This window comes from Archocentrus centrarchus, chromosome 10, assembly GCF_007364275.1.
Source record: "Archocentrus centrarchus isolate MPI-CPG fArcCen1 chromosome 10, fArcCen1, whole genome shotgun sequence".
Lineage (NCBI taxonomy): Eukaryota > Metazoa > Chordata > Actinopteri > Cichliformes > Cichlidae > Archocentrus > Archocentrus centrarchus.
In genome coordinates, this window is record NC_044355.1 from 15,487,801 (window position 1) to 15,501,458 (window position 13,658).

General features: G+C 41.7%; 1 protein-coding gene across 1 annotated transcript in view; it reads left to right on the forward strand.

Moving 5' to 3' along the window:
- The window catches only part of kcnip1a (Kv channel interacting protein 1 a), a 49,749-nt gene that overhangs the window by 252 nt on the left and 35,839 nt on the right, over positions 1-13,658 (forward strand). The window lies entirely within an intron of this gene.

Consider the following 13,658-nt stretch of genomic DNA (forward strand, 5'->3'; position numbering starts at 1 on the left):
GGATTCTAAAACATGTGTTTGCATTCATAAGTTCTTATACTTTAATTTGCACAAGTTGCATGCTCATGAGATGCGTGCATTCAGGGTGCTGAGGGACAATAATAGTGTTGCAGGCAAGCTTTTTAACATTTAGTGTCACACAAGCAAAAGTGAAAGTTCAGTCCACTTTATCTTTCATCTTCAGCTCGCACAACTCTTATCTTGACTCTCCGCGGTGTCTACTCTTGCCTGCTATTGACCTCGTTCTGTTCGGTATGTTCTCCACAGGGGGGGGGGGGGGCTGAAAGAGACAGAGATGAAGGGAGTAAGCAGCTAATAGAGAGGAGAGATAAAGTTGATACAGAGCAGAGCGTGTGTGTGAGTGTGCTCCTGTGATAAATGTGAGTAATAAAACGTGTCGGTGTGGCAGCAGCGGGGAAAGTAGCCATACACACATGATGTTGAGATGAAATGGAAGGCTTTACTATTGTGATTTATTAGTTGTTAATTTGCGTGTATGTGCCTGCAAATGTTCTGTGGCTCTGTGTTACTGGCCTGATGTTTTCATGTGTGCATACAACATTAAAGTGATCTATTTTAAACCTTACTCTGCTCATTTTACTGCTGAAGCAGGAAAGCAGTGCAGGCAAAACCATACAAAGCCATGCCTCAGAAACTGTATGCAGCATAGCAGCTGCCTGAAGGCACACACACACAAGCATCCTCAAATGCACACATGCACACAAACAGACACACACTTACTGTATAATATTCTTTGAGCCAATTGAATTGTGTCTGGTGGGATGGGAAATGTCTAAGAATTCAGTCACGCACATACAGTAGATGCACACAAAGGCATACTCTCACACAAACATGTCTGTGGATGGCTCAAGCTTTCAGCCACAGTGGGCAGACATGCCCTCGAGATCTCACACACTCATAATGTCATGAAGGAGCTTTGGCTTTGGTTTGATTGCATAACAAACCAGTCTTTAGAAAATAAACCAAAAAAGGAAGCAGCATCAAACATAAAGTGCCCCCCTGTCATGCTTACAAGAAATAAAATACACACTGAGCAGAAAGTAATCACAAACATACACAAGTGCAAATATATGTAAAAAGATACACATGGCACAAATGCACACCCATTAAAAGACCCACACAGACAAAAAGGAAATGAGGTACAGGAGCAAGAGATCTGGCTCTGTAAAATATCTCTCTCACACACATACACACACACACACACACACACACACACACACACACACACACACACACACACACACACACACACACACACACACACACACACACACACCTGCATGCATATCTGTTCTTTTTCAGAGCTCCTGTGGGAGTGGGAGTGCCATCTGATTAGACAACAATCATAAACCCAAAGACACACATGCACATACAAATGCCTCAATGAACCACTGGAAATTTGTAGGTTTGTGGGTTGTGTTTACTAACCATTCCTGTTCAATTTGGGATATTGTGAGTATGAAGAGAAGAGTAGGGTGGAAATACTAATTACATTAGTCGACATGCTTGATCTTTGTTTTTCTGAAATAATATTTTTGCTTGAGTGCTGGGATCCATTTCAGATCTCTTTCACAGTCTGCATCAGAAATTGGATAGTTGTAAACTGGATGGTTATGAAGCCATTTGGAGAAAAAGGAAAGAGAGTCTAATCTAATGTAGTTTCATTTGACTCTGTGTTTTTCTAATGGTACTTAATTGTGTCTAAAATGTTAATATTTGATTGTTGTTTTCTTTTCTTTTTTTTTTTTTTTTTTTAGAGATCAGTATCCCAAAAAAACTCATGAAGGTCATGAAGAAATCGATCAAAGCATGGGGAATTTTACTCTGTAACTATGTCTCCCATAGTTCCAGCTATTTAATAAGACCTTTCCCATCTAATAGGCATCCACAGCTTTTGAACTCCTTGTTTATTTTGTCTTTCCTCATTCTTCAAATACTACAAAGAATTGCTGCTGCTACCTCTGCTCCAACATGCTCCAGTGATCAAAAATCATAAATTCAAAGATCAGAAAAAAAAACCACAGTAAATTTTCTTTTTCCTTGAAAATTACTTCATAATCAGTGAATGAGATATTGATCCAGTCATCCATCCAGGCAGCTATCTGTCCATCCACAACAGCTAAGTCTTTTTTTTTGTCAGTGGGATGCTGACAGTAAAGGGGGAGTAGGGTTATTACTTTCTGTAGCCAGGAGGCTTGACTGTATTTTGAACACTTTACTGTAAGTTACAGGCTCTTTTCAGTTGACCTTTAAGAGTCAGCATTTTAGGATGCATTAAGAAGACAGTAATAAGCTTTGGGGAAAGAATAGTTCGGTCCTCTTCTCTTAGTACCAACAGGATTTTTACAGCCGTAGCAGCATGGCTGGGGAAGGAGAAAATATTTAAGGTTGAAATTAATTGTAAATAAAATACAAGTATTTGCAAAGGAGTTAGCTCTGCAAAGACCTTCAGAGGAACACTGACCTCTGCTGGTAGTTATAGGAAAATACAAGTTCAGGGTGGGGGTGGTGGGGTGGTGGTGGTGAATGGTTGTCTTAGGCCATCATCAAATCAGTGACAGCAAAGCTCACTAAAGGATTTATACTTCTGATGTTGCTAATCCCGTTTCCCTTTTTGAAATTCATAGCAAAAATGTGTTTTGTTATTCTGCAGGAAGACAGAAAAGGGACATTAAGTACTGAGATCAAATAAAATAAAATATATATGCAAATCTATCCTTTACATCTGAGTGGGACTTTCATGACAGGCAGTGGAGCAGAATAACTTAAAAATTCTCTCTTTTACAGTAAACCTTTCTGACTAAATCAGACTCTGAGCTATACTGAAACTAAAGTCAGGTTTCTTACTAACTAAATTATAATACCGAAAGCTACGAGAACTGTAAACAAACTTCTGAAGAACAAAGTTTATCAAAGTCAACTAAGCTTTTTGGCATGGCTGATCTTAAAACAGCATAAAGCATGTACGAAATTGAAGACATGAAAGTTATTGAAATAAGTTGATTTATTTTAATTCACATGCAAATGGGAAAACAGATGGCAAAAAACATGACAGCAACAGTGTCTGATGTTATTTATTTATTTATTTTTTACATTAAACTGATTGTGTAATGTATAAAATAATATACTCCACATACACACAAAAACCAAAAACCAAAAAAAAATAAATAAATAAAAAATGGGAACAAAGAATAGAAACAAAATAAAACAGAGATCATAAAACCAACCAGAGATCATAAAAATTAAAAAAGATCATAAAACAAAATGGATGCAAGACAACAATAATAAAACACAACCACATATCAGACATTCATAAAACCTTTCCAGTGAGGGAATGTTTTAAAATTAGATTTATAGGACACTAAAGATGCTGCCAGTGCTGCTCAAAAGGCAGACTATTCAACAGTTTGTGGGCTCTAACAGTAAAACCTGTAGAGACTTTAGAATAACTAGCAGAGCCCCATTGATTTAATTTGGAGTGAGGGAATTTAATGCTAAGTAGAATATTATAAATACATAAAATAATGGGCAGCTAGTGCAGTCTGGCAAGTAATGAGTAATATGTTCATATCTCTTATTGCCAGTTAAGATCTGGGCAGGAGTGCTGTGTACCAGATGGATCCGCTGAAGTGAGCTCTAAATGATGTCAACATGAGGCAGCAAAAATAAAACACTTATCAGCTTATGTAAATGAGTGGCTGATAGGAATTATCTAAGTATCTCTTGTGTTTTTCAGTTAAGTTTGTGCTTTTGCACCAAATGACAGTGTACCCAGCCCTTTAAAGGTGCCCATGCTAGGAGACTCCATTGTCCAGCTGAGGACAGTGTGACCTGGAGGGAGATGTGATTGCCTGTCAGATCTGAACTTGAGCGGTGTTTTGTTGTTGGATGCCTGTGCTAACCGCGGTTTGTCCATAATGAACACCATGTTCTAGCATAAGGGTGTTCATAAGTGCACTTGGCACCAGGATGCCTAGTCAATGATTGATTTTGTAATCATATCATGAGACACGTGACTATATGCAGAGTTGCAGTCTTACACCCATCTCTGCATAGAGGCGGTGCCTGCTCCCAGATCCCCCCCCCCCCCCCCCCCCCCCCCCCCGCAAAAAACTATTTAAGCATAAAAATTAAAAAACAAAACATATTATAGCATCCTCAACTGAACCAAAGAGGAAAACAATTAAATGTGGATTGTTAAACATTAGGTCTCTCTCTTCCAAGTCCCTGTTAGTAAATGATCTAATAATTGATCAATGTATTGATTTATTCTGCCTTACAGAAACCTGGTTACAGCAGGATGAATATGTTAGTTTAAATGAATCAACACCCCCGAGTCACAGTAACTGTAAGAATGCTTGAAGCACTGGTCGAGGAGGAGGAGTAGCCGCAATCTTCAATTCCAGCTTAGTAATCAATCAAAGACCCAAACAAAGTTTTAATTCTTTTGAAAACCTGACTCTTAGTCAGTTGGAAAATTCAAAAACCTGTTTTATTTGTTATCTATCATCCACCTGGTCCTTACTCAGAGTTTCTATCTGACTTTTCAGACTTTTTTGTCTGATTTTGTGCTCAGTTCAGTTCAGATAAAATAATTATAGTGGGTGATTTTAACATCTATATAGATGCTGAAAATGACAGCCTCAGCGCTGCATTTAATCTATTGTTAGATTCAATTGGCTTCTCTCAAAATGTAAAGGAACCCACCCACCACTTTAATCATACTCTGGATCTTGTCCTGGACTCCTAACATATGGCATAGAAATTGAAGACTTAACAGTATTCCCTGAAAACCCTGTCTTGTCTGATCATTTTTTAATAACATTTACATTTACTTTAATGGATTACACAGCAGTAGGGAATACATTTTATTACAGTAGAAGTCTTTCTGAAAGTGCTGTGTCTAAGTTTAAGGATCTAATTCCTTCATTGTTATGCTCTTCAGTGCCAACACAGTACAGAGCAGCTACCTAAACTCTGCTCCCAGTGAGGTCGATTATCTCATCAATAGTTTACATCTGCACTGTGTATGACTTTGGATACTGTGGCTCCTCTGAAAAGGAAAGCCTCAAATCAGAAAAGCCTGACTCCGTGGTATAATTCACAAAAGCGCAGCTTAAAGCAGATAACCCGAAAGCTGGAGAGGGAATGGCGTCTCACTAAATTAGAAGATGCTCATTTAGCCTGGAAAAAGAGTTTGTTGCTCTATAAAAAAGCTCTCCGTAAAGCTAGGACATCTTACTATTCATCATTAATTGAAGAAAATAAGAACAACCCCAGGTTTCTTTTCAGCACCGTAGCCAGGCTGACAAAGAGTCAGAGCTCTGTAGAGTCGAGTATTCCTTTAACCTTACCTAGTAATGGCTTCATGAATGTCTTTACAAATAAAATTTTAGACATTAGAGAAAAAGTGATTCATGACCATCTCAAAGACTGCTCAAAGAAGTCCTTCCATTTATCCATCCATTCGCTTCCGCTCATCCTGTTCAGGGTCGCGGGGGGGCTGGAGCCTATCCCAGCTGTCACAGGGCGAGAGGCGGGGTACACCCGGAACAGGTCGCCAGCCTGTTGCAGGGCCAACACAGAGACAAACAACCTTTCACACACACATTCACGCTGTCATTCACACCTATGAGCAATTTAGTGTAGCCAAGAACCTAACCCCAGTAAGTGCATGTCTTTGGAATGTGGGAGGAAACCGGAGTACTCGGAGGAAACCCACGCAAGCACGGGGAGAACATGCAAACTCCACACAGAGAGAGGGAGAGGCCTGGGCCAAGGTGGAATCGAACCCAGGCCTTCCAGATGTTATTCTAACTGTGAGGCAGCAGTGCTAACCACTGCGCCACCGTGCTGTCCTTACATTTATTGATGCTTCAATCTTAAAAATGATCACTTTGTCTTTATTAGTTGGCTATGTACCACAGGCCTTCAAGGTAGCTGTAATTAAACCGCTACTTAAAAAGCCATCACTTGACCTAGCTGTCTGAGCTAATTATAGGCCAATTTCCAACCTTCCTTTTCTCTCAAAGATTCTTGAAAGAGTAGTTGTAAAACAGCTAACTGATCATCTGCTGAGGAACGGTTTATTTGAAGAGTTTCAGTCAGGTTTCAGAATTCATCACAGTACAGAAACAGCATTAGTGAAGGTTACAAATGATCTTCTTACAGCCTCTGACAGTGGACTCATCTCTGTTCTTGTCCTGTTGGGCCTCAGTGCAGCGTTTGATACTGTTGACCATAACATTTTATTACAGAGATTAGAGCTTGCTACAGGTATTAAAGGTACTGCGCTGCAGTGGTTTGAATCATATTTATCTCATAGACTCCAATTTGTTCATGTAAATGGGGAGTCTTCTTCACACACTAAGGTTAATTATGGAGTTCCACAGGGTTCTGTGCTAGGACCAATTTTATTTACATTATATATGCTTTCTGTAGGGAGTAATATTAGAAAGCATTGCATACATTTTCATTGTTATGCAGATGATACGCAGCTTTATCTACCTATGAAGCCAGGTGACGCACTTCACTTAGTTAAACTGCAGGCCTGGATGAGGGAGAGGGAGACAGGAAAAAAGACATGCTGTGGAACAGAGCCAAAGATAAATAATAACGAATGATTAAATGCAGAATGGTGTATAAACAAAGTGCTTTGGGTTCACATTGCTGGTAGTAAGCCAGAACTGTTCCTGGAGGAGAGTTGGACTTCTTATTATCAACAGGTTCTGAAATTTCCTCAAGACACTGGAAACTAGCTGCATATCCAAAGATGTAAGATTGGGTATTGCAATGATTAAGGCTGCATGCTATAAGTCAGTGTAAAACAGATTAAAAAGCACCATGGAGGAAGAAACTACCCTTTGAGATTTTTTTGGACTCACATAAAAACTGATGGCATGTTGTTTGGAATATTCTTGTTTAGAATATTCCTCGAATTAATATTCAGTGACTGCAGCAAACTGTTATTTTTCATTGTACAAAATGCGCACATATTTTCTTACTTCACATGGGTAACATTTTATTATTCTACCTTTTTAATGCATGTCTTGTGATGTCCATGCCAGCACCATGAAGGTGGAAGGAGGATTGTAGATGTAGTTACCGGAGCTTTTGTCTTTTTTTTTCTTGTTCATTTTCAAAAATGCTATAAAAATTTAAATGACACAAAATCAGATGGACAACTGATTCAAGGTTTGGCTATGGTTAGGTAAATCTCCAGGGAAATAACAATCACTGAAAATTATGTCTCTAACATTGCACATTTCTTATCCATCCATCCATTTTCTTCCACTTACCAATTTTGGGTCACAGGGGGCTGGATTTGAAGACCATATTAATAACAAAGTTTCATTTCAAAAATTCTGCTGAAAAGATGGTAACTGGGTTGCTCTAGTAAGCAAGTTTAGATACTTTAATAGATCTAGAATGCTGCCTGTTTTAATTTACCCAGAGTCCTTTATCTTCCATGTTTCCTGACTGTTCAAAAAAAAAAAAAAAACCAACTGCAAATAACCTCAAAAAATAACATACTAGTTGAATTTTCTGCTTGCCAGAAATCTCAGCCTCTCTCAAGTTCTACTCTCTTCTTTTAGCTGCAGGCTGAAAAGACTAAATCCCTTTCATCACTTTGGTTTTCCTCTCAGTTCATCACTGACTGTCAGTCACTTTCTGCATTGCTTTAGCTGTAAACTTATCTTCTCCTTTCTGTCATCTCTGTAAACCCTGTAAACATCCTGCCAAGCAGCTCCAGGCTGTAAACAGCCTGCTTGATTTCACTTTTCCTTTTCAGGCATCCTGCCCTCTGGTGCTTCCTCCTGGCATACAAAAGCAACCTGCCTGGATATAGAAATGTGCACTCTGCTGTGGTCTGGGCAAATGCGATGGCACCTGATGGGAGACATCAGCAAACAAAACCGTATTTGGCTAAAAATCCCCAGCCACACAGAAAAAAACACTACTAAACAATCTCTTCTTATCTGGAGGCAGAATAAGCCAAGAAACCCTTAAACGACTTGCATCTGACAATAAACTGAGCCCAGTTCGTGACCTGAATGCAATCTTTCTTTATGTGCTTTAGAAGATGGGAAGAGGGGGAAAAAAAAAGGATGCTGTTGTTCACTAAATAGAACAAATCAGCATAAATGTTGATGCCCTGATTAAAAAAATGGCTGACACTATCAGGTCACCAACAACATAAATTATCTTCTAAAGAGACTTATGTATTCATTTTTGTGAGTGATATCCACATGTTGTATTTGTATTTCTCAGACTGGACAGCAGAGGGCATCAAGTTACTCTTTCCTTTTTTTTTCTTGAGATTACTATAACCACACATTCCCACATTGTCAGAGCAGATTAGAGCAAAACTGAGCCTTCAAAGCTTTAAATATTCAGTATCTCAAAGTACTTGCACATGAGGCAGCTCCTCCTTTGATGGTTGATGCATGATGGACAGTGAGGTGGATTTTCAAACTCAGGGTTCACAGTTGTCAGCCACAGTGACCCAGCTCTGCGTTCCTCATAAGTACTTAATGAAATATTCACCAACTCCTTTTTTTCCCCCCATCAAATATTTGCTTCAGGTCTCCCTCGTGCTTTGAGTCAGGGGGGGCTTGGCTCACATTTGTATTCAGAAAAGAGCATAGAGCAAGGAGGAAAGAAAAATGAGAAGATGGAAGAATGTGTGTACATGATTGCACTTTTTTTTTCTCCACATGTGAGTAAGCCTCTGTGCATGTTTGAGTTGGATATTGAAGCTTCTGCGCTTTTCCCAGTGGCTGTGTGTGTGTGCGTGCGTGCGTGTGTGTGTCTCTGTGTATGTGTGTGCTGCTTAGCTCCAAAATGCTGTCATATCACTTTTAATGCGCCATAGGGGACACAGCCAGTGTTTAATACAAAATATAATGCATAATAATTCATATGAAAAGGGCTCTGTGAGGAGGGGCTGCCACTCCACCCCCCCAACGTTGTAATCAATCCCCAAGCTGCATACAATTAACACCTCCATCACTTTCATCTGCTGTGGAGGGAGGAAAGAGACACAGAAGGGGAGAGTCAATAGAAGTGTTTGCATTCAGTTCACACAAACCACTGGGGTACTGACGAAGTAAAGAAATAAGACCTGATTCCCTTCAACAAAAATGTCAATTTTATATTCATTTGCACATTTGAACACACTCGTCTGCTAAATATCTGCTTCCAGGAATAGCAGGCCAGCTAGTGGAGGCTGATTGTGTTTGAGAACAGTAACACCCACAGGCAAGGTGACGCTGTCTGCAAAACATTTATGGCAAATGAAGCAGAAAATATTTCAGCCAAGCTTAAGAGTGAATGGATAAACAGCTCTGTGTTAGTGTGTTTCTTGGTGTTAATGTCCTGTGCAACTTCATGTCAGGCTGGACAGAGTTTAAAGAGCTCTAGGAAATGTGTCATCTGTGTATCGACTCGGGGGAGTGAATTAGATGGTGACTGTAAAGTGGTGTTTTTCACACTCTGACAGTCGACATAAAGTTTGTGGGAGGCATACGGCGGTGAATCTTTTGAGAGATGCACTGTGGGACAGAAAAACAGCAGCCATGGCCTTGAGGAGAGACTGTTGTCATGGAGAAACTCTTAAGGCAGCATAGACTCACCAACACAGGCCCTTGTTCTTTAAAATGGTACAACACTGTTAGCACTGCCAGTCTTTTAGGCAGAAAACACCTCTGAGTTTTTATTTGAGTTTGAAACATATACAGTACTGTGAAAAAGTATTTGCCCCCTTCCTCATTTCTTTCTTTCTTTCTTTCTTTCTTTCTTTCTTTCTTTCTTTCTTTCTTTCTTTCTTTCTTTCTTTCTTTCTTTCTTTCTTTCTTTCTGTTGCGTTCTCGTTTTCCCACAAGTAATATTTGGATGAGCTGTAGGTGCTTTCTATTAGGCTGATACGAGCAAGCTTGATTAGTGAGGTTTAGAGCACAGCAGTTTTTTATATGACCTATGGTACAAAAGTATTTGGACAGTGATACCATTTTTGTAATTTTGCCTCTGTCCGGAACCATCAGAACGTCCTTTTTGGTCCGTAAGTTGTGATCGGGGTACTTCAGCTAGCTAGCTAGCTACAGCAAAATTAAAGGGACTAAAGTGTAATTTAATTGCAACGTTTCTTTTTTTTTTTTTTTTTTTTTTTTTTTTTTTTTTTTTTTTTGCCTGTCATGTCTGGCAGATCTTGCAAACAGAACTGTGATCTGAATGCATTGTTGTGCCAAACATATTTGCTATTTCAAGATGAGCTCTATAGGTTCTCTATAGGCTCCTCTTGTTACTGTGTAACCCTTTATTTTATTTGAATTATTTTTAACATGCTATTTATCAAATTGTGCCAGAAATGACAGGCTTAAGAAATAGAAAAGAGAAAAGAAAGAAAAGAGAAAGGGAAAGAGGAAGAAGAAGAAAGGGGAAAAAAGGAGAGAAAATAGAAAAAAGAAACAGGAAAGAGTGCAAGTAAGTAAACCAAATAGTTAGCCACTTGTTAAACTTAAGATATTGACAATATCTGCAAAATTAAAGATTGTGTGGGGAAAAAAAAAATAAATAAATAAAAATAAAAGAAGAATAGTTATACAAACCAACCATTTTGTGTTATTATGTGGGTGTATGTGTTTGTGTCATGAAATGTACTTACCAATGAAGGCAGAAAGCCGCAGCCCCGCCCATCAGAACCCAGAGGCAGGCAAAGAGAATCCCAGGAAGCCCAGGCCACCAGCAGCCCATCAAGACCTACGAAGACCCGCGGCCACTCATTCCAAAGACAACCGTACACCCCTCCCAGCAGACGGAGGACGGAGGTCTCAGATGGAGTCCCAGCAGCCAAGGAGCAAGGGCACCAGAGCATTCGAGGCAACGAGAAGCCAGCCCCCCCCCCAGCGGCCAGCCCCCCGCACGGCCCCCGGCACCCGAGGGCCGCCCGAGCCCCCACAGGGCCCCCCCCCCACGCCGAAGAAGCCAATGCAGCCCCGCGCCGCAGCCCCCAGGGGAGCAGGTCACCACCCACATCAGAACATCCGGCCCCACCCAGGAACCAGGAGGTACCCACACCCCAGGGGGGCAGGGGGGGAGAGGCAACCAGCAAGGAGCGGTCAGGAGGCAAGCCACCGGCCCAGACCCAGGTCCAGCCAAACATACAACCACACGCACACCGGCAAGCACACCCATGTACACATTTATGTACAAACACACTCTCCCACACACATATAAACATAGATACACCATATTCACTCGCCCACCCATACTCACGAAGACTGTGACAAATACAAAGACACACATTCATCCATAGCTACCCACTCTCTGAAGATGGGAGCGGAAACCACCCCAGGGCCAACAGTGACCCCAAGATGCCGCCAGCCCAGTCCCCAAGGAACCACCCGACCCCGACCCCGGGCGAGGCATAAGAAATCGGGGTGTGAGATGGCCCCCCCCCCCCCCCCCCCCCCCCCGCCCAACTTATAAGTGTATGTGTTTATGTTGTGAATGAATGAGGTGTATAGGGTGCAGTTAAAATTGAGGGGGCAGTTGTGCCACAAGCACTAACTGCTGGACGTCAGGGTTACCAGGAAGGTGGGAAAAAAAAAAAAAAAAAAAAAAAACCCCTCCCAACCTGGAAGAAGAGAGCCAGCAGTCCACTGGCTCAGTAGGCACCCCGACCTCCCACACCCCAGCACAGGGCAGGGAGGGGTGAGCCCGGGGCCATGGTGACAGCATCCCAGAGCACTGCAGCACCTGAGACTGGTGCCACCGCCCCCATCATAGAGGGTAGCCCACTCTCACTAGACGCCCATTCACTCAACAATAGACACAAACAAGCGACAGGACATGCTGGCCTGAGTTGGAAATACGGTGCCCCGTCCCCACCAACCACCCCACCGCCGTCCCCACCCCCCACCCCACCCCCCGGCAGCGCAGGCACCCCAGGGCCCCAAAAGCGCAGACCGGACGTCCCAACGCAGGTTAGGTCAACCCACCCCACCCGGCGGCGCGCCCGGGACAGCAGAGACCCCCCAGCGCCAGGGGGGACCCACCGGGAGCCGGCACGGCCCCAGGTCCGGGGCCCCAGGGCCCAGCCCCCAAGCCACCCAGGGAAGACCAGCCAACCGACCGGGGGCCGGCACCCATCACCCCAAACACCCCGGACCACACCCCAGGACCGCAAGGCAGCACCATCCAAGCCCCCACCACCATCAACTAGAACAGGCACACAGACATCACCAGAAGGTCGCCCCAGGACTCCAGTCTCAGGAGGCTACTGCAACGTTTCTAAATGCTCAACAAATATCAGTAAACACACAAACTGTCTGCAGTTTGGCACAAAGTGTGTCTGCTAGCTAAAAGGTCCCACTGCTGTATTTCTAGGGAAAAAAGAATGAGAAGTTCACTCAGACATGGAGAAAGAGGGCAGGTGAGGAAGAAGAGAAGTTAGATTTAAAGGTAAGGACTGCTCAGTGACATTTGATAACCTGGAAATTAAAAGCTTACGTTTTATAAAACCAGATATTGGATCTGTACATAATGTGAAGTTATGATTATTCATATTGTGAAGCGTCCTGCAAAACAAACTGAGGTACACTAACTGTGTTATTCAGTGGTTGTGTGAAAACACTGCAGTTTATAAACAGGTCAGTTTGCTGTACTGTGGTGAGTTTACAGTAAAGTTCTGTGTTGGAGTCGTGCACAGTGGCTGTGGTGTTCATGGTCAGAGCTAGGTTACATCAAGTGTAGCAGAGATGAGTTTGAATTTAAGCTGATCCTGAGATTCATTCACTGAATTCCACCTTTATACCAACTGCATACTGTCAGTAGTATAAACAGTATATCGTCAGTGTAGGAGATGGAAATCAGCTAAGATAGCTCGTGAAACACTGGGTTACATCTTGTTGAATTCAGTTATGTAAATCCACACAGAGCAGTAAACCTCAGAACAGCAGCAGCTAATCACAATCAGAGAGCTACTTTGACTTTCTTACTACATTTCAGAGCCTGTACTTTTTCGCTTTTACTTGATTAAAGAAGTTGAATTAGTACTTCAACTTTTACCAGAGTATTTTTTTTAATACAAGTACCTGTACTTCTACTTCTACTTAAGTACAAAATGTCTGTACTTTTGCCACCTCTGATAGTAAACATCTGTGGAAAATATCTGTCCCTTTAACTGATAAATGCTGTTACTATGATGCCTGTTTCCACCACCATTTACCAGCGGTGTAATTAAATCCATTTCAACTGCCTTCAGTTGCAACACCACCCAAAATAGTTTAAAAACAGCTCCTAAAATAACCAGCTACAATAAAATATTGTTTTACCTACATCAGCAATATCCATCTATAAATCCCATATATTGTATATTTATATGTAATAGCATATAATAATTTTCTACAGTCATTAACAGTATCGTACCATTCTGTTTGAATGCTAAGGTGAGCTGAGAGAAGTTGGTGATGATTCTTTTTGCGTTCACCGCTGCAGCTGACCCCTTTCTCATACATGTGTGATCGATTGTTAGTCTATGATTGATTATAGCCACGTAAAGATATTCAGAGATCGTGCTTTGTGTGGTCAACAGCCTAAATCAGCAGATGCTTATGCCGCATTTTTATTTGAACACA